Source organism: Manis javanica, chromosome X (assembly GCF_040802235.1).
Source record: "Manis javanica isolate MJ-LG chromosome X, MJ_LKY, whole genome shotgun sequence".
Classification (NCBI taxonomy): domain Eukaryota; kingdom Metazoa; phylum Chordata; class Mammalia; order Pholidota; family Manidae; genus Manis; species Manis javanica.
In genome coordinates, this window is record NC_133174.1 from 122,159,089 (window position 1) to 122,182,015 (window position 22,927).

The following is a 22,927-nucleotide window of genomic DNA, read 5'->3' on the forward strand; positions in this document are numbered from 1 at the left end:
AAATACTAGACATGGGAAGTCATATCTGATCCTTGAAGAAAGGATAATTGGTCCATTATCCTGGATTGAAGGTGAGCTCTCCTATCTACCACCACCTTATCTATCACCTCCAATCAGGTATACGTAAGTAAAAAACGGCTCATATAAGATCCTGCTTCTCCCTGTTTGGGATTTCCCACTCATGTGAGCTTCATGGTTTGGAAGATGCCTTGATTATATTCCTGGATTTGAAGATGCTTTGATTGTATTCCTAGAGCCTGAGGCCGAAACATCACAGGCTTAATAGATGTTGTTAGATACTACAGATGGTGTTTGTGTCTTATGAATAAGGAAATGGAAATCATACCCTTCACTTAAGAAGAATTTTAATTCAACTACCCCCTAGGTATTTTTCATAGATGAGTTACAAAACTGCCCAAAGTTTTCTCTTGAATGTGGCCATTATTGTTTTGCTTCCTGTTTTGTTCCATGAAATAAATGAAGACCTACCCTACTATGTGTCATTTCCCTTAGGCTTAAGTTTTACTAGTAATGGCAACTTTTCATGAACACCTTTTGTGTACGTTACCTTACTGAGTTGCCACAACAATTCAGAATGAAAGAAATCGTGGTTACATCTGTGTTATAGATGAAGAAACCATGGCTATATTGCCTTTGGCTTGATCAGAGGCTTAAAGATAAGTGAATATTATTGGACAAACAAAAGAACTCTCAGATCTCAAGACAATACCTACTGGAGGTAGGTGGAAGGATGGGTGGGTAGGTATACGGTTTTTAATCCTGGCAATTATCAAGTAGAAAGGAGATAGCCATCAACCAGATGGTTTAGACTAATGATTCCCAACGTGTTCCATGTTATGACACACTAATTCTGTCTAATTTTACTAATTCCCCAAAGCAATATGTGGGTTCTTAGAAGTAATTAAAGTAGAATTAAATATTATGTTAATTAAACATGGCTTTAAATGAATTTTAAATGCTGTGAATTAGTTTAGCCCCTTGGGATAACTGCAAATTGCCTATCCTGATTTTGTGACAACTCAGAGTATTAGAAACTGAAACTAGAGGACTGAACCAGGTATCTGTCTTATCCCTGAGTTCGTGTCTTTGGATGTCTTTTGCAGATGCTTTTTGGGAACTATGGAAAGAAATTTCAGTGTGATGGCAAAGTTCCTTCTCCTAGGGATGACTGCTCTTTCTCAAAATTACTTTTATTTTAACCCTTCTCTTTAGACAACTCAAAACTTCTCTATGCTATCACTGTAGTAGGGAAATTGGCTAATTTTCTTCATTGGAATCAGTCCCCATTTATCTCTCTGTCCTGCTTGGATTTCTCCACTTACTATGCCCATGGCCAGTGTCCTTACCAACTCTTATGTGCTACCTTCTATTCTTCACTTTCTACTACTGACCACTTCTTCTGTCACGCTCCTTTGGTCAAGCTGGTATGCTTTCCTCCTTCTCCCCCGTGACTTGGAAGCCTTCAATTCCCTCTGCACTGTATCCATAAACACCCATCATGCTTACCATCCTCAAAAGGCTCTCAGCTCTGGGGCAAGCACAAGTCCTTCTTGTCCTGGCCTCCCACCTGACTGCTCTCAGCCTAAGTTATAGAACCAAGGTGTTTTCCTGCACCCTTACTACCCCCTCTGCCTCTGTCCTTAGGATGGACACTCACTGGTCTGGCACTGGCTGGTTTCAATGCTATACACCAAGATAATATGCACATTCAACTCTACAATCTGAGAGAAAATATCTGGTAAAAATCTTTCAGGATATCAGCCTTTTCTCTTTTCCACCTGTTCAAGTGAAAGTTTCACTTAAAACCTGTGTGTTCATACAAGATTTGATCATAGAAGATAATTCTTCTTCCTAGTAACTTCATTTAGCCTAGGTTCATATTTATGCATTTGACAAAATGCAGTCACATTGCAAATTGTGTATTTCATCTGTCGCTATGAGTGCATTGATAGAAGCTACTGTTAGATATATGTTCTATCAGTATTCTCAAAGTTCTTTGTTAACAGTTAGTCATGAGATCTTCCTACACTGATGGACAGTGACTGCATTGGGGTATGGGTGGGGACTTGATAATATGGGTAAATGTAGTAACCACATTGCTTTTTCATGTGAAACCTTCATAAGAGTGTATATCAATCATACCTTAATACAAAATTTAAAAAAAAAAATTAGTCATGAGGGTTCATCCACATACCAGGGTATTATGTAATCATTAAACTCAAGAAAAAGAATGCTTATTGACATACATAGTTTTCTAATATATTTTTAAATGAAAAGAACATGGTACAAAATTATTATTATTTTGCTACAAATATGTTTATTTTAATACATATGCATGTATTAAAAAACAGGCTAAAAGGACATATATCAAAGTGGTAATGGTTCTCTCTAGGTGCTGATTTGTGTATTCTCTTTACTTCTATATATTTTCGAATTTCTCAGTAATGAGCATATCATTCTTTTATAATCAGGAAAAAAGTAACTTTAGATAATTAATTTTGCTATCAGGGTTAACCAGCTTGTGTGGAAAAGGTGTTTAATTGTTTTGAATTGAGGTTACAATTTTTTAAGTAGCACCATATTTCTAAAATTAAAATGGAAGTCAGCGGGAACTTACTGAGTTTGAAAGGGTAATTTTTCATATCTTTTCAGGAAAAACATAAGGTAAAACCAACTTGTATTTAAACTTTTCTTCAAGTGCTTAAGCATTTTCTTTTCTGGGGCCCGTATTTTATGCTTCCCAAGAGAAAGGGCCATGTCTCCTGTTTCCCTTTGGCATCTCCCACCTCTCTCCCAATTTTCTTCTCTATGCTGCTTTATTGTCAAGGTTTGTACACGACATGCACACTCAGAAAATACTTACTGATGGACTTGCTTATTTCTGTTTTCCATTCACCCCAGACTAGCCATATTCTCAAAGTTATACAAAATGGACTCTGTCTCTTCAGAAGCCTAGTGTCTGTCCCTACCACCCTTGCTTAGTACTCTGGGTCCCAGAACTCCACTTGTGCAATGTGAGTTAGACCTCTGCTAGTTGCAGCCCCAGGAGCTTTGCAGAGATTGCAGGTTTATTTCCACCTGTTCTTCTCAGCTGTGAGGGTTTGGTGAGCAGGCCATTCAATATCCAGGAGGCCAGACTGGGACATTCCTCCGTGAACGGGATGCCCCTGAGCAGATCCCTGCGAGAAGCCCCAGTGGCTCACAGAAGTGTCAGCTCTGGGCCAAGGGATCCTAAGCTGTGCTTGCCTTGGACCATAGCAGGGAACCACACAGCCAGCTGGACTCTACTGCTCAGCCTTTGGGGCTACAGGATCTTGTTACAGGGCCCCCCAGAACTACACCTCCCCCATGTCTGCACACTCGCTCAGGCCCCCAGATGCAGCCCGAGGACTGGCTGTGGCCGAGCTCAGTGCAGCTGAGGACTACCTCAGCGGGATCCTTCAGTCGGGTTGCCCAAGAGCGATGCTGCCCTGAGCACTACCTAGAGCAGCGCCCAGGAGGGATGCCCCAGCCACAGCAGCTGGCAAAACCCAGCCCCGAGTGAGACTGACTCAGCCCAGCATGAGTGTGTGTGGGGGGCGGCATGGAGGGTGTGGAGATATGCCGGGAGCTCCATGGATGCAAGGCTCAGCCTCTCCTGCAAAGGAGAGGCAGATGCAGATCAAGACCAGTAGTTATTCTCTTGTAATGCCTGGGCGCACAGAATTGCTGCCTCAACTTAGAGAGGGGCCCCTTCACCCCCCCGTCCCTCATCCCATCACTGGGAGGGGCTGGCCTAGACTCCACTGGTTTCAAAGCTTGTTTTGAGTCCAAGTGCTCTTGACTGTGCACGCCCCTACGGGCTGCTCTGGGGCAGCAGGACCGTGGGGACAGCAGACTGCCTTGTATAGTCTTTCCCATTAACCCAATAACCAGGAGCCACTATTTGTAAGACAATAAGGATATCCTCTTCTTGAGAGCTTTTTGGAGAAGCAGCAGAATTTGGCAGTCTTGAGACCAGTACGGTAAGGCTGCACACTGACTTAGATGGGTCCTTGGTCTGTGAAAGAAAAAACTAAACTCTACCAGTAACACCTGACTGGGCTCACTTAGTCAATACAGATCCAGCGGAGTTGCCCTTAAGCCTGAGAGGCCACTGGAGACTGAAGTCTGGCTGGATGCTGTGTAAGCTGGGTAAACACCATTTGGAGAGCCAGAGTAAACAGTACTTGATGCCTGTATTGGATATCTGAAGTGTAGAATCCTAGAAACAAAAATGATAATAAAAAAGTTATTGAGCATACATTGAGCATGTCTGGACACTATTCTAACTAAGTACATGCATCACCTCATTTAAATCTCACAGAAACCTTAGCAGGTAGATAATCTTAGTATCCCTATTTTACATATAAAGAAACTGAGAAATAGAAAAGTTATGTAACTTATATTTATATAAGTTCAAAAAATCAGGAAGTAAGAGAGGTGCGTCTCAAAGTCTGGCAGTCTGATTCAGATCTTGTATTCTTAACCACTACACACTATACTGCCTGATAAAGATAAAAGAAATCTCTCTAAGTAGAACTGGCTTTATGGATATGCGTTCAGTGGAGGGGTAAAGGGCGCTGAACTCAGAAGGGCCTTGCACTTAGGGTTTAATGCCACCGTCCTAAATTTTTAATAATCTGAATTTGTGCTTTGTAAGTGAAATCCAAAATGTGACGGCACAATTGAGTATACACTGGGAGCTTGGAGTCTGCTGGCATGCAGGCCCACCTTTCACTGCTGTCTACCTCCCTGGGACAGATTCTTGGATGCCTACTCTCCTGCTTCTTAATACCCGAGGCCCTACCCACCCTTTTCCTACCAATCCCATCCAGGGGCCGATGCAATCCTCCACCCTCAGGGGCCTAGGCAGGCCCAGGAGAATTGGGGTCAGGCCCATGTGCCCCGCAATATCTTAGGGTTGGATGTGGTGATGGCCATACTGGCTTCAGGGTAGTAGTGCTATGGTGCATTTGAGACTCAGGGCACAGTGGGGTTTAATGCCCACTCTGATCCAGGTACCTAGTGCACCCTGGTACAGAGGGGGCAATACCCTGGGTGGTCACCTGACCAGGGTATAATGCATCTGTTCAGCAGTTGGTGGGATGAGGAACCCAGCAGCCAGTGGACCACACACACATGCAGCGAGTTACAGGGTGGGGTTACTGGGCAGCTATGAGGGTCTGTCCTTGCCCCACAAGTATCCCTCTGCCTGAGAGGGTATGACATTAAATAGCTAATTTAAAACAGTGATAATTCGAAAAAGAGACTTCAGTAGAAAGGGAAACATTTATATTGGAATGCCTTTAATGGCACTTTTGCCTGCTTTTTGAGCAAGGGACTTCATATTTACATTTTGCAGTGGGCCTACAAATTATGTAGCCAGTCCTGACACTAAGGACTGTCTATTAATGAAGTATTTTGGTATCCCGTGAGATCCACTGCTTCTCATATAGAAATGATAAAAGCTGATGAGGTTGTAGCTGTCTGTAGTCTTGCTGGGACTCTTAAGAGGATAGCGGACACTTCTACTTGCCAAGGAGATAGATGCTAAGTTAGTATTTGCAGTTCAGTCTCACAAAACCTATTTCATCCCACCCTCCCAGCTGCATTAAGTATCTCACATCATGAGAGGGGCCTAAGAGAATGTGTTAGTAAATGATATTCTGGGGTATGAATCAGGAGACCTGAATTCTAAATCTGCCTCTACCACTGACTAGCTGATTGCTCCCCCTTGAAGACATTAATTCCTTATATGTGAAAAGAGACTTTCAATTAACCGAGTGTTCTCAGACTGTCCTTGGGCTCCTGGAGAGCTGCCTCAAAGAGACAGGAGTGTTAGGCAATGGAGCTATAGGCGCCTCACACTTTTCTCAGCCAAACCTGTCCCACTTTTATGTTATGCTTTTTTTTTATCTGCATTGAAATTCACTTAAATAAATAATTCCGATTCAAAAATGAAGACTATCATTCTTGATGATCATTTCGGGTCCTACGTCCAACTTCTGATTCTGAGAGCCTTTAACCTTGAATCGTACAAAGAGGATTGTCTTTATTCCAGGAAGAAATCTGCCATGTGTTTCAAGTTACCAGTTACCAGAGAAGAACAGAAATCCAGAGAAGACAAAGGATTGGAGGGCCAACAGCAGAGTGGTGTAGAACTGAAAGATAATTACAGTAAAGAGGAGGTTCAGGTACCCTACTGTGGGTTAAGTGTCAAATAAAAACATCTGCAAAGCCAGGAAATTCAGCTAGAAGCTCATGCCCCAGGAGATAAAATTTTCTACATTTGCTCCCCTATATAGCGTGATAGAACAATGCCTGGTGGGCAAAATGGACTGAATAAGAAAAGAGGTTAGTTGTGAGTGAATTTCAACTCTGCTAATGTTTTTTGAGGCTTTACCAGGCCCTAGGCCCTCTGTGAGAACTTGAGTAGAGATGAAAAAATTAATCAAATATGACTCCATCTTTACAAAGGTTTTCAGGGTAGGGGAGCAAAACAGAAATTCTGAAAAATGCAAAGTGTTTTAGTATAAGGCCAAGTGTTATAATGCTACAATAAGGATGCAAACAAAGTACAGTGGGAAAACAGGGTATGAATACTCACTTCCATTTGAAAAGTCCAGAAAATCTGCCTGGAAAAGAAGATGGGATTTAAGTTTGGACTTTAAAAAATGAATAGGACTTGGACAGACAAGACATGGAAAGCTTTGCATGCCAAATTTAGGAGTTTGGAATTTGCCTTATAGGCAGAGAAATATGGAAAAGTTTTAAGCAGTGTGGAGGGTAGTGGAAGGCTGATCTGGTCGGATTTGCATTTAAACCACTGTGGTTGTTATGTGAAAAGCAGATTTAATAGGATCCAGGGTGGATTCAGAGAGAAGGGATAAAATACTATTTTGCTAATCCAGGCAAGAAAGGAGCGCACCATGATCTAGAACAGTGCCAGTGGCAGTGGTAGAGAAACTAATTCCAGAGGTATTTGGGAGGGAGTATTGACAGGATTTGGTAATTGATTAAATGTAAAGAGTTGAGAGAAACGGAGGTATCAAGGACTGACTCCAGTCTTGGGCTTAAGAGACTGGGTGATGCCATTCACTTAGATAGGGGACAAGGGAAAAGGAGGAGCAGGTTCAGAAGAGTTCCATTTTTGAACATTAAATTTGAAGTGCCTGAGGAACTTTCACGTGGAGGTTCCAGCTGATGGCTGGATGGATCTGGAGCTCTAAGGGAATTGGTTTTCCCATGGCTACCAGGTAAACAAACCACAGTCCCTCACAACTGGAGCTTAGAAGTCAATGGCAGATGGCTACAAGGCTAGACAGTTTCTAGGAATAGAGACAGAAGCAAAACTAGATTCTTAGGGCCCCAGGATTGCATCTGACCTAGATTAAATACTACTTTCTTTTTCTTTGCAGCCTGAACCAACTAAATTATTTCTCCTCAAGTAGGTTGTATGCTACTTGTCACTTTCTCTTGTTTCTTAGCCTTGTTTTCCTCATCTATAAAAGGAAGATATTAAGGTTTTGCAATCTCCAGATGTAAGGTTGTGTACTTTTATGAATAGCCTGTTGTTCAATTTTAGACAAGACAGCAATATCCACAAATTTCATGCATTTTTACAAATTCTAAGGATTGATCAGAGACTCATACATTAATTAGGGTTCTACTTATTCTTGTGTTGCCTGTTGAAAGTATATTCAGAAATGGTAATGGACTTGGCTCAAGACCAGTCAGAATTTGCTTACAAAAAATCATTGCTGTACATCAGGCCTGGCATTTCCACTAATCAATGATCAATGGTCCCTTACAAACAATCTTCAAATTCTACTCTCATTAGTGAACTTAATCTCTTGTTTGGCCAAGTATCACTCTCTTTAATAAGATCTACCCCTACAAATATCAATAACTGCATATGAATTCATATATAGATTCACATTTTACAGCCTCACAGAAGCAGTGAATAATAGCATTTGGGTAAGACACATCTAGGAGTGTTCTGAATCCTTATGAAAGATGTAGACTGAACTTAATCCAGCCTAAGGGACACCAAGTAAATCCTCACTATAAGCAAAGGAATTTGCACCTCAAGTTGCCATCCATGTTCTCTTCAATAACTTATAGTCCAATTATTGTGTTTTCTAACCTTCTTATCTTGGAATTATTTTAACTCATGATTAGTATTATACCAGTTCACAGCTCAGATTGACATATTCAGAGCCACATACATATTTCCCTCTCTTAAAATATTTTTTATCAGACAGTTGTTTCAGAAAATACACATTATTTTGTCTACACAATTGCCTCCTATTGTGTTGCTATTTATCTAAATAACTACTTCTAAACACTTATTATTCTTAACAAGGTTTCATTTGCAGGCAAAAAAAACACTGTGTAAAACTGTGAGCAAATCTTCATAGAACATATTACATTCTTGAGACACAGAATGAAAAATTGGGGACTCTGTCTCAATATTTTCTATAGAACAACTTTCACTTCCTAGTTTCTCAAACTATAGATGAAAAGATTTAACAGGGAAATCACCATTGTATAAAACACTGAAACCATCTGTTTCCCTGCCTGAGATCCACACTGAGAGGGGCTGCAAGTAAGGGTTCACTGTTGTTCCATAATACAGGCCAACAGCAGCCAAGTGGGAAGTACAGCCAGAGAAAGCTTTTTGTTTGCTGGAAGCTGAAGGAATTCCCAGGATAGTCATGAGGACAGACATGTAGGAGACTAGGACCTCCAGGGTGACTCCCCTGCAGCCAATAAGCAATATCTGAGTGACCCAGGGGTCTGAGCAAGCCAGTGCCAACAGTGAAGGGATGTCTCAGAAGAGGGGAAGGACGTGTAGAAGGCGGAACCATAGTAATGGAAGTTGTCACAGAAACCCTGTTAACTAATCCACCAAGACTGCATCCTGCTACCAAGAGGAGACAGACAACAGACTCTAGACCCACTGACATGGTAAAGCAGTGGGTGACAGATGGCAATGTAGTGGTCACGGGCCATAGAAGCCAAAAGGTTGCATTCAACAGAAGCAAAGATTATGAACAAGCCCATCTGAGTCATACATCCAAGGAAAGAAACAGACTGCAACTTAGATAACAAACTTGCTAAAGCTTTTGGGATTATGATGGAAGAGAAACAGACATCAAGAAAGGACAAATAGAGGAAAAAAATACATGGGGTGTGGAGGCATAGACTGACTCTGATCAGGACTATCAAGCCCAGATTACTACACACAGTGACAAAATAAACAATGAAAAGACTCCAAATAGCAGAAACCCAAGCTGCAGGTTATCTCTCATGCCAAGAAGGATGAAGTCAGTCTCTATAGATGAATTCTCCATTGACACAAGCTGGGTATTATTCTTGACTAGTTAAGAGTTCTTTAGACAGGCTTTAAGTGAGGAAATAAAAGAAAATGGATGATATGGGTAAAACAGTCTCACTCAAAATACATAAATCCACAACTCTCTCCAACCGTTCTCCTCATCTATATTCCCACTTTAAACACCTTCTCAAATTGTAGCACCATTTCTTAAACATAACACTGAGACTGAATATGGGGGGAAGAAGAGAAGGCAAACAGGAGATAAAGAAAATGCAGAGAGCAAAATGAACACAGATAAGGAAGAGAATAAATGCCTAGGATGCAAAAGACACTTAGAATTTGTTGAAGGAATGAGTAATTGAGGGAGAAGGATAACAGGTATTATCAAGAAGTGTTCTTTGCTGATACAGGTCTACAAATTCTTAGAGAACTTAGGTATGGAATTCCATCTCATTCTTTCTCACTTTTCCAAATCAAGCCCAAGGAATCATTGCACATGAAGTAATAGTAGGGCAAATATGTCAATTGATTTCATCTTGGCAGACAGCCCCACTTCAGTATTCGTGCTGATATTTATGAAATAGTAGAAGTCACCAATACTTACCATTCTGCTTGGTTGGTAGAGGGTTTCTCTGGACCTTGATCATCTCTTCCTTGGTAGATTTTTTTCAGAATCAGAATGCCCCTAAATGGCCATCAGAAACTGAACTCAAGCCTGAGGGTATCATTTGGATCCTGTGAAAGAGTAACCAAAGGAGTCACATAGCTGATCATCAACTGACCGAGTCCCTTTAACCATGCTAAGGCAAAGGCAATGCCGCTGTGGAAAACTGTGAATTCTGTGAATTCTTCTAGAGCTCATTGGTCAGATCCATCTGAGCAAAGGACCAGGTCACAAAATGGCTGGAGTCAGTGATCTTAAGGCTAATTGCATGAACTCTGTCCCTCCTTCTTGTGGTCAAAGGCTCCCTCTAATGCTGACCTGCTGCGTCATACAGATGCTTGGGTTTTGCTTTGAATGAAGCACCAGACAAGAGAAGGATAAATCCATGCAGATCCATTTCCATTTATAAAATACAAATTAAATCAGAGCCCCTATGGTTCACTGCACAGCCATCAGTGAGGGGGTGTCTAGAAGTAATTCTTATATTTGGTGAGAAGCTAGACAAGGGAACTCAGAGGATTCTCCAAACTTTGATTAAAAAGAAACTCACCAGAAAACATAGGTTCTTTATTTGGTGTAGTAGTTAAGATGTCCAAATCAGGAGCTAAATGGACCTATTTGAATCCTGGCTTAGGAAATCACTGGTTCTGTGACTTGGGACTTAACCTACCTAAGCTTTAGTTTACTAATTTGTGAAAGGATGCTAATAGGACCCATGTCATGGGACAATAGTACAGATTAAATGAAATATTGTAAGTACACTTGGTATATATTAGGTGCTCCTGAATTCTATTTTCTTCATTCCTTTATGACTACTCCTGTTTCTGTATTCATTACATTTTTCTCTCCATTTCACTAATGCAAGCAGAGGTATTGCGTATGTACACTCGTCATTTTAAACCAACAGAAGTGAACCTTAGATTGGCTAAAGTAACTTCTCCATGTCCCCTCCCTAACCATCCTTCAGACACATACACGCACACACACATAAATATGCACACGTTGTTGCTCTACTCATACTGTCGTGTAAACTCCTGCTGCTGAAGCCCAGTATCCCACCCAGGGGAACATTTAACAACTTATACTTCCAATGGGGAGGTTGGAGGGGAAAATATGGACTGAATGGAGATAATGGAAAGAACACTGCTTTCAGAGACAAAAGACATGAGTTCTAGTCCTGACACTAATTTGTATTGTCCTGCAGTGGAAAAGCCACTTAACCTCTTTGAGCCCCGTATTTTCTCTTCTCAAAACGGAAAAAACAATACCCTCTAGGCCTCTCTTTTAGGGCTGGCATGAGGATCCAATAAGATAATGCCTGTGAAAGCACTCTGTAAACTCTGAAGGGTGATACAGTACACATGGAATGGATCCCTATTATTATTCCATCATGGAAGATGGGAGAGGGAGGAGGAATGCATCAATATGATCATTTTCTGCTGCGTGCCTCAGCTCCTGCTTACAGAGCTGCACTATTTGCCCTCCCACTCACCCCCTACACATACATCATCTGCTCTGCCTCTCCACTGTGAAAGTTTCAACATGTGAAGGTTTAAACAAACAGCTCTTGGCGGTTCACTTATCTTGAATCATAAAAAGGCAGGTTTTCAATGTTATTTTCACATTATTGTATCACTTTTTAAATTCCCCATTTTAGAATAACTCTATTCCTTGATGTCTGTATGCATTGTAGGCATTCAATAAATATTAGTTGAATGAATGAGTGACTCTCTATTAGTCTTTAGAACACGGTGAAATCTTTTTTCCTTAAAATAAGATTGAATTGCCTTTTCTTCCCAAAGGAAATAAACATACAAAATTCGGCCTTCATTAAGGGAATGATTTTATATACCCTATCCACACATGCCGCAGCATTAACTAGTGTCAATATAGCAGCCAGAATGGGTGCATTATTAACTTGGCTAATGTGTTGTGGATATTTGCTTATTAGAAATAATCAGGCACTCCTTTTATTTGTTGAAGAATTAACCTTTCATGTTGAAAAAAATGCATTCATGTATTTTTCCCTAGAGGCAGGTAGATTTACAGTACCAGTTCTTTTAAAAAAAATTTTGGTTTCCTCTCTTTTCATTTCTTCAGTTATGTAGTTCACTGGGAATCTTCCAAAAATAGCATAACACTTAGAATTTAAATGAAAGTTCCCTTATTTACTTATTCAACAAAATATCAAGTGTGTAATAAATGCAGTCTTCCAAAAGATGATATATTCCAAACTCCACCCCCATTTCCAGATGAAAAAACAGAAGTTCAAAGAGCTTGTGACTTGTCTAATGTCGCACAATGAATTAGTGGCAAAGCCAGTATTGGAACCCAGATCTCCTGGCCTAATTCTGTGACCTTTCCACATCACTATCTTGCTTTCCCTTTAACTTGTTTTCTGCAGTTCTTCTGGTTGGGACTTTCACCTTTGGTACATTTATTCTTCCAAAAACAGATGAGAGGTCATCCTCCGTCACTATATTGGAGCTGCATCATCTTAAGCAAACAGTCTTCTCCTTCTGGATCTGAGTTTCTTCATCAGTAAAATGATGCAGTCAGTCTAGGCAGTCTCGGAGGCTCTTTCCAGCTTTGAGCTCGAATTTCCCACAGCTCTGTGAGTCAAACTGTACACAGATCATTGGTCATTCTCCATATCAGATGAAAGGAAGCTGAAAAATCAAATTTCTATATTTCCATGAGTCTGTGCTATACAAACCACTCCACTCCACTCTGCTCTTTCAGCACTCACAGCGTTAGAAATGTCATACTGGTGTTTGCTCTCTGTGCAAGCCACTGAGAACTACTGAAGCAAGAGTATCAGAGGGACATTTTCCAAACGTCCTAACTACCTTAAGGTAGAAGGAGCTTGATCAGAGATCTGGTCAAAACCTCCAGGTTATACCACATACTAATGCTATGATAGTGGATAAATCACTCACCCTCTTTGCCATCAATTCACTTACCTAAATTGGAAGTAGTATTACCTAACTTAAAGGACTGTTTTAAAGATTAAAAAAGAAATAAATATATGAAGTGCTTAACAGGTATTTAGATGCACAATAAATGTTGCTTTTGCTTCTCCTTAAAAGTCCTTTTTTTGTTTTATGATTCCATATATATGAAATGTCCAGAATAGGGAAATCTATAGAAAAAGCAGTATATAGAAAGTAGATTAGTGGTTGCCAGGATTTTGAGGAGTAGTGCATGAATGATGGTAGGTATGCAGGGTTTTTCTCATTTTTTTTTTCTGGAGATTTTCATTAGCTATGTGATTTAATTAAAAATTATGGACTTACACTTCTAATATATCTAAAACTTTTCACACTTAGGCTGCCAAAGAACTTGACATTCCTTTAGTTCAATGTCTACTATGATTTGATATTCCATGTGTTTACTTTCTCACTCTTGCATTTGTGTGTGTGTGTGTGTGTGTGTGTGTGTGTGTGTGTGTGTGTGTGTAATGAAAATGTTCTAAAATTGATGGTGGTGAAGACTGCACAATTCTGAAAATGCTGAAAACAATTGAATGCACCCACATTTATATGTGTGAATTGTATGGTATGCAATTTATATCTCAATAAATATGTTACCAGAAAAAAGGGAATTCTGATGAATACTAAGGAGAAAAAGTCCATTATAGATCAGCCATCCTTGGCTGCATCTAAATCCTTCTGCTGACCTACAGCTGTGAGTCCTGGTAAGCACTGAATGAAATCATCAATTTTAGAGTGCTCTGAAAAAGTTAACAGTGACAAAAGAAATGTATTTAAAGGAAATTATAAAATCATAAGAGGAATCAAGAAAGAGATGAATAAATGGAAAGAGATGCCTTGCTCCCAACTGCAAGGCTAAAATATAAGAAAGATGAGACTCTTCAAGTTAATGCATAGATTTAATGCAATACTGTTAAAAATTCTACACAATAGTTTATAGACCATGACAAAATTTTGGTGAATTACCTGGAAAAATAAGATAACAAAAATATTATTTTAAGTAATGTGGTAGATGGCCTCTCAGGTTTTAAACCCTACTATAAAGCCATATATATATAAAAGACCTTTTGGCATTGTGTTAAAATTGATTGATTAATTGATTGATTAAAAAGAATGATTAATAAAATTGCATATTTAGGGAAAGGCAGCCAAACTCATAAAAACATCTCCATTTGGCTAGAAAGCACACACAAACATATACACACACACATGGAAGGGAGCACTAACAAATAAATATTGTTGGGAAACTGTATCATTAGAAAAGAAATCCATTTGCATGTGTACTTCACATCATATGCCTCTGTACATTTCAGGTGGATCGAAAAGTTAGAAATAAAAATCTACAGTGTAAAAGTAGGAAAAAAACACCAGAACAGCATTGCTTAGCTATTGCAACCACTGAAAAAATGCAGTGTATCATCAAAGCCGGGATGATGTGTTCAAATATATGATGAAAAATTTTGTGCCTACTGTACTATAATAAAGCGAAGATCAAAATGGAAGCAACCAAAAGGGAAAATACATGCAACTGAGCAGAAATTAAACACACTGGTCAGAACACATAAATAAATAATGAAACATGCAATCACTGCATGAAGCTTTCTAGATGAATGCTCAAAGAAAATGGACATGCACAGTAGAGAACATACTGAGTATATCATCACATGACAAAACATGTGACCTCAGTATAATATAAATCAAAACACATTTTCCCCCATCTGAGTAGGTCTGTATATAATAAAGACCACCGCCAGGAAGTAGGTCACTATGTAAATTCCTGGTGGCAATGTTTATAATCTGTCTCACCTTGTAAACTGCTGGTGAAACTTTTGGAACACACTATGACAATGTGTAATTACTCTTTGCCAAAGTAATTCCACTTGCAGAAATACACCCCCAGAGATATAATTCAAAAGAAATGAAAATAATTTATGCAAAAATGTTCACTATATTGCTGTTTAAGTATTCATCTACTGTATATGTATATTTGTAAATCACTAAGGTATATGCTTAGGGGATTTGGTTATGTGCATCCCTGCCCTTGAGGAACCCATAATAGAGTACAGAAGGCAGCTGTATGTATAACATGTTCTATCACGGTCATAAAGACAAAGAGCTATAGGAGCAAAGAAAACACACCTGTTTCATTCCATGGGGAAGGAGTGGGGTGGTGGGTGGGGAGATGAAAGGTCTCATGAAGGAGGTACTATTGAACATGGACCTTGAAAGGTGAGAAGAATTTGGTGCAAGAAGGGAGTGGTTGGAAGACACTCCATGAAAGATTCCAAATGTTCAATAAATGGGGGATGGCTAAACACACTACTGGATATTAATAGGCTGGATGGCTATATAATTCTAGAAACAACCAAAAGAAATATATTTGAGAAACAACCTCAAGCAACATAAAACCATGACTGTGCCTGAAAAAAGTCAGACAGGCACTCAGAGTGCTGGATATCCACAATGTTTGATGTAATAAAGTTGCTCATGTTTCAGCATTTAAAAAAGTCAACAATATTATATAAATATAAGTGCTAAGGCAAACCAACAAGCATTTGCTCTGATCCTTCTCTGCGATTAAACTCTCAGGCTCAGGGGAGCTTGTGAACATTGGGTTCCTGCAGTGTCTTCAGGAAAGGAAGCATGGTATTTGCTTGTGGTTACTGCAGGGGGCTGGATTCTGTGCTTCCTCCACGTTCACATCTATGAACACAAGCCATCTGCTTGATGTGCCCCTCTGCCCCTCACCCTCTCTCCTTCTCACATCCTAACCCACTAAATCCTCTTCTAATTCAACAAAACAGTTGCCATGCCTAGGCTCCAGACTCCAGATTCTCTGAGTAATGGGACAGGAGTTAGGAGGAGTTGGGCATCTATCTTGTTTTACGAAGTCTACTGACAGGGAAAAACAAAAGCACCTGGAATTGGGAACCTTAGTTTATGTAAGCTTGGAATTCATCAGCTCTGATTTCTGCCTGCTACACTCTTACCCAAATTTACTATGTGTTCCCTTTGCAGACATACAGTAGAAAGCAATTTAGAGTTACTCAAAGAAAATCTTGTCTCTCTGCCTGAAGTTTTACAGTTATAGGCCCCAGGCAGAAACATCAAAATAGATCAGTTTTTACTCTGACCAAAACCATTGGCTCCCAGTGAAAGGGCTGACCTCATTGTTCAGTCCCCTTCACTCCAAGTGGGGGGATTTCAACAAAATGCACAATACTACTAAACTTACCTACAATGTCTTATTGTTTTTATCTAGGACACCTTCAGTATTTCACCCATCTCCCCAGTTGTTCCTTCTGGAAAGACTGAAACTTTTAGTCCCTTAGACTTCTATCCATGTAAATAGCTACTTATAGGCCAACTGTGTGGTGTTCAACACAAGCAACATACATCACATAACACAGAATCATTCTCCCCTGAGGGAATCTGAGGCTAATTGAAAGGCTACTATGTAAATAGGCTCTTTTCCTTCATCATATCTTATGTTTGAGTAAATGTTAAAAAAACTGTGATGGGGGGAGTCTAGTAAACATAATACTCCTCATGTAATTGTAGATTAATGATACCAAAATAAAAAAAAATTTTTAATGAAAAAAAAACAAAAAAACTAACGCCACTATTTTTTTCACCCAAATCCCATTCAGATCTATTACTACACTTGTATTGTCCTAACACCTCTGTGAGATGAGTAAGTCAGTGATGGTCTTAGACACTTAGACATCTGGACTGATTAGGATCAGGCCCTATCTTTAGGCCCCAAATGAAAAAGAGCAATGGACATATTGTCTGAAGAGATGGTCCCTGGCCTTAGCTTTGCCATTAATGAGATGTCTGATCTTTGGCTAATATCTCCCCCTTTCTGGCTCTCAATTTCCTTATCTGTAAAATAAGATATTGGACCGGACAATTTACAGGCTTTATTCCACTTGTAAGACTCAATGAGTTTAAGTTCACAGGCATGTTTCAGAGGCAGCCCACTCTGCACAAAAGTTAGTATCATAAAGTTGAAAGTTTTATTGAGTTTGCAGTAAAACAAACTTGAGTCTGAATCTTGGATTTACCACTAACTAGAGGTGTTACTTTGGCCAAGTTGCCCACTCTAAGCTTCACCTTTCTTGCCTATAAAAAGGAGATAGTAACATTAACTTCATATGGTTATTGTAATGATTAAATAAGAAAACATAGGTAAAGCACAAGGCACATGATAACCCCTCAATAAATAGTAGCCATTATATATATACATATATATGTATATATATATATATCCATCTAACAGTAACTTTCTCTTCAGAACATATTTACACATTACTTATTTATAAATACTATATCTCTCTAGCTGTCTTCTCTACTTTCCCAAAGAATAGATTAGCATATAGTATAGTTATTATATTAGCAACCTAATTTTACAAATAAGGAAACTGAATTTATGACTGTGCAAAGTTGCACAGTGACTTAATGACAAAACTGAACATAGAACTCAGGCCATCTCATTCCCAAGTCAGTAGATTTTAATCACCCAACTGATGCACTTTAGACTAGGCTATGCTGCTATTAGCAGTTTGTAGTGTCAGGCAAAAAACAATAAAAATGATTCTCGTTTACTCTATCATTTAGCTAAGACTATACAGAAACTACAGAATAGAATACTGCAAATCTGAGTAAATCAGGCTAATACCTGTTTCTAAATATTGAGGTAAAATAGCCAAATGAGAACACTTGGACAGTTGTAGAAGCAGGGCAAATGAATAGCAGGGTTTATCTCCCGGTATCTACTCTTGTCCTCTGCTAGCTAGCCTGAACTTCCGAGTGAAGGTTGTGCATTTAGCCAGAAACCCAGGAACCACCCTTTATACCTGATACCTACTCCTTTCTCCACCCTCCCATATCCAAAAGTAACCAAGTTCTAACTCTATCTTCTAAATTCCTCTTGACTATGTTCAATTCTTTCTATCCCCTCTCCTAGGTCATAATCTTCTCTCTCTGGACTACCGCAAAAATTTGCTAACTGGTCTTCATTTGGTGTTTCTTACTCCTCTGAAATAAATCTATCATGCACAGCCAGTGGGCCTTTTTAAATGAAAACTGGAATATGTATTGAAAAAATGAAAATTTATGTTAATATTATATATCTTGTCTTACACACCTTTTTTCTTGAGTGACTGTCTCAATTTTACTTGACTAATTGGCTATATAATTACATTCATTTTTTTCTCAAAAGCACTATTAGAAGTTATGACTACAAATACCTCTTTTCGAAATAATAAAATATGTCATATTAAATTATTCAACAAATATTTGCTGAGTGTCTATTATGTCCTAAGCACTAAGGATATATAGTGCATAAGATAGACAATATCCTTCTTTTCATAAAGCATGCATAGTTGTGGACAGAAACATAAAACAAAAAAACATATATATAAACATATAATGAAAGTGCTACAATAAATATTAAATGTCATGATGAAAAATAAAGAAGGGTTTCCATTAAATGCAGTGGATTAGATGCTCATGTTTATCTATGAACAACATAACAGAACTGTTTTAGAGACATAAATCCATGAGGAAAAAGAAAAACAAGAAAGAGTATGAAAACAGCATTTTAGGAAAAAGAAAGCAAAAAAGCAAATATTAACTGATTAGCAGACCCACGAAACCTGAATCCTAAATCAACAGTAAGAAAGTGAACACAATTTGCACCAGTGACCACCCAGAAGGCTCAGAAACTGGCAGCATCAGGTACTTCTGAAGTGAGGGTGAAAGTGGAGCCAAAAATATGGAAATTGTTTGAGAGATAGTTTAAGAAGCAATTAGGCCTCTGCTCCCACCCCCTTTATTCTTCATTGTCGGGTATTCCCATACTTATTTCCCTCCCACATAAGATTAGAAACTTATTCTCTCATAATTAAAATAGAAGGTGTTTGGACTGGGTGTCTCAAATAGAACTAAGTGTGAGATTCTGTAAAAATCTAGGTATATACTACATGTTGAGACCACTAGCCCTCTTCTCCTATTTGGTTCCCAGAAACCTGCAGCCAAGGCTTATATCCCCCAGGCAGAAGGTTGGAAAGTGATTTAAGAGAATCTGACCAGCCTTATAGAAAATTATCTAAAAATAATTAGGGGTTCACCAACAGAAGGAATCCAGCCAAATCATCCTATAGTAGGACCCGCCAATGCAGAAGCTTTTAATCAGCTTTTTTTGTGTGTGTGACACACTCAGGTAGAACCAAATATCCAAGGATCCCAGAACATGATTTTTTAAAGTTTTATCATAAAAGAAAGAGATCAAAACAAACAAGGGGAAAGAAACAACTCAGGAGAAAGATTCCCAGGAGATGAGAACTTAAAAAATATTATGATCATCAGAAATATAAAAGAAGATATTTAGTGATTAAACAAGAACAGAATATTATAAAAATGAACATTAAATAAAAGAACTCTTGGATATTTTAAGTGACAGCAGAAATAAAACTTTAGTAAAAGTAATGGAAAATGAAGTTGAGAAATTCTCACAAAAACTAGACCAAAGAAAGAAAGAATAAGAAATAAGATTTTTTTTAATTTAGAAGATCAAACCAGGAAGTCTATCACAGGAATGATAGATTTTCCTGAAAGAGAACAGAAAAAATAGAGGAGAGGAAATTATGAAAGATATTATTTAAGGAAAATTAGCAGATCTGAAAAAAGTAGTTTCCAGATTAAAAGGGACAACTGAGTACCCAGCAAAACTGATGAAAGTAGACCCACACTAAAGCACACTATATTGAAATATAAGAACAATAGAGACCAAAAGAAGATTAAATTTCAATGACAAAAGTTGAGTAGGAAAGCAAAAATGAGTAACAGCCAAAAGATGATCATACTCGTGGCGCTGCATGCAAACACTATACCCAATTCATTAAACTCTGCCTAGTCTATTCTAAAATATCCAGTATCCAAAGACGGCTCTACCTCCACTGTACCATCTTAGCCCAATCCGCTGTTATCTTTCTCTTGTAGTTCAATCCACTATTATCTTTCTCTTGGAGTACTGGAATAGCCTATAAGTGGGCTTTCTGCCTTCACCCCTATAGTCCATTGTCCAGATAGCACCCAGAAACATCTTGGCAAAGTGTAAATCAGACCCCTTTCCTTCCATTCTTAATCCCCCCAATGGCTTTCAGAATTAAATCCAAACTCTTCACCATAACATTTTGGACCCCACCCCCACATAATATGGCCCCTGAATATCTTTTGATACCATCATCTGTATCTCTTACTACTTCCAGCCACACTTATTTTCTTTATATTCTATCTATATGCCCAGTACATTTCCAATTTAGGGCTTTTGCACAGTTTCTACCTGCAATTTTCTAGCCATTTCTCATCATTCATCACTTAGGTCTCAGCTCATCTGTTACTTCCTCAGAAAGGAATTTCTAATCAATTTATCTAAAGCAGTCACTGACCCAACAATTCCCTACTCCATTTTATTTATAGAAGTTACTACCAGCTAAAATTATGTTTTTAAATTAATTTCTCTATATATTTATTATCCATCTTCCCCCACTGGAATGTAAGCATTATCCAGGCAAAAAATGAATTTTCCTTTATTATTTATCACTGTATCTCAGCATCTAGAACAGTACATTGCATGTCATATGTGCTCAAAAATATTGCTCGAATTAATTTATTAATGGATTAACCACCAAGAGTTCATAGTCCTTAACACAGTAACAGAATAGAGTTGCAGATACACATGGTGACACAGTGGCCATATATTATGGAATCCAAACAATAGCCCATGGTTGAGGGAAAAAACGATAAGCAGGCTCATCAAGGTAACACCTGAAGAGAAATCAGTAGCATTGAACCCTGCTAGAGTAATGTCCTCCAGCTTCTTTTGTTTCCATGACAGAAGAGTAGCAAATATGGAAAAAAGACATACTAGTGAGGAAGAAATACACAAATGATGTGAAGTTGAGTATACATGTGCAAGGGGGTTGTTTTGATACAAAGGAGGGTATTCAACCAGTTTCTCATTACAACAGTATAACAAATAACTTGCATTGCCCTACAGAAGAGATACCTGAAGAGCCTGGTTGTAATGGAGTCTCAAGGATAAACCCAAATTGTTGGTATTAGATTTCTGTTCTTTACAGGTCACAAAACAAGCCCTGTTTAGGAGAGAGAAATTATCTAAATCTGCAGAGGCTACCATAACAAAATACCACTGGGTGGCTCAAACAACAGAAATGTTTTTCTCACAGTTCTGGAGGCTGGAGGTTCAAGATCAGAGTAGTAGCTTGGTGAATTTCTGGTGAAAGCACCGTTTCTGGTATGCAGATGACCACCTTCTCACTGTGTCCTCACATGGCAGAGAAAAAGAATGAGCTCTCTGGTTTTTCTCTTCGTATAAGGGCACTAATCCCATCATGAGGGCCCCACCCTCATGACTCATCTAACCCTTATTACCTCCCAATGGCCACATCTTCAAATTCCATCATACTGGGGGTTAGGGATTCAACATATGGATTTGGAGGGGACACAATTCAGTCCATATTAGTAATGAAATTGAGAGAAAATAAGCAAAGTGTCAGGTAGGCCTGCTAGATGCTATGGTTGAATGAATAGTCTACAATCACATTCCCCTCCAAGATTTATCTCACTGTGGAGTTCATCAAAGCACTCCTACATTTCCAATTATCCAACTCCCAGCACTCCCCTCTCCACCCTACTACCCTTCCAGACCACCATGTGGTAAATATAAAGATTGTTGTATTCTAAAGTCATCTGATGGGATCAAGTTACATACCCAGGAAAGGAATCCTTTTGTGTTTAATAATAATACATCTAATATCCACATTAGGGAAGTAATATATTCAAAGACACACTGAAAATAAGGTTTCAAGCCAGATTTGGGACACAGAGTTGTTGTTTCCCAGCAAAAGCTTTTCCTTCTGAGCTGCTGGCTATTGTCTGAAGAGATGCACACCTCCGGTTGGTTCTGAGAGAATTCAACAGAGATTTAAGGGCTTCTAAGATGCTGTGCCACTGTGATCCTTATTCTGTACTTCACTGTTCAATTCCATCTTTCTGGACACTCTACCAAAGTAACTTAAAAATCAGGAAGAACCCCCTTCTCCATCAACCTTCAATCTCATTAGGGAAGAAGTACATGGCGGTGCACTTGTTCCCTTGGTACTTTAGGTGGTGAATTCCATCCTTTCCCAGGCGAATTAGAAGCTGCAAGCACCTTGCCCCCCTGCCAGCAAGGACAGTGTGCTCCCTAAGTCCCACATGACAATAAATATTACTGACCACAGACTAATAATTCTATACTACAGTTGAAAATATCAAGACTACTATTGAGTTTGAAGAATTGACTACAAAAAAGTCCAAATGATCTCCTGATTATGAAGCATTTATTGGTATGGGAACTATCACTTTCCCAAAACTTATGTTCTTTAGGAAACCTTTTAGGATAAAAACCCACCTAACACTGGCTACTTAATTACTCCATTTTTTATTCTATTGTTTTCTTTTGTTTAGTTGTTGCTTTGAAAACACTACTTTGGGATACAGAATTATCACTGTGCAAGTGTGTGCTCTCCCTAACTTGTGTATTCGATAGAACTGTTTCTGAGTATGGTCTTGATTACTTGTATTTTTTTAATGTGTTATAAATTTCACTTTCTTGTATTTCTTCTCACTGATACAATGACCTAATGTATGGGGAAGTATAAGAGCTATAGGTTGGCAAAATATGGCTCATGTACCAAATATAGCATGCTAAATAGTAAAATGTGATACCATTGCTATGATTCTCTGCAACAATTAGAGTTAAGTGGTTTAACTTTGATGCCCAGATTATCTCCCTCTGCCTTCCCTTTAATAGTCCCC

General features: G+C 38.9%; 1 long non-coding RNA gene and 1 pseudogene across 1 annotated transcript; both read right to left on the reverse strand.

The window, feature by feature from the left end:
- Positions 1-2,375: 2,375 nt before the first annotated feature.
- On the reverse strand, positions 2,376-10,105 carry LOC140847412 (uncharacterized). Its single transcript, XR_012127399.1, has 3 exons — positions 9,987-10,105; positions 6,650-6,677; positions 2,376-4,264 (listed from the first exon to the last, which is right to left on the reverse strand). It is a non-coding gene; the product is annotated as an uncharacterized lncRNA (long non-coding RNA).
- Positions 8,383-9,398, reverse strand: LOC108394877 (olfactory receptor 5J3-like; annotated as a pseudogene).
- Positions 10,106-22,927: the final 12,822 nt, after the last annotated feature.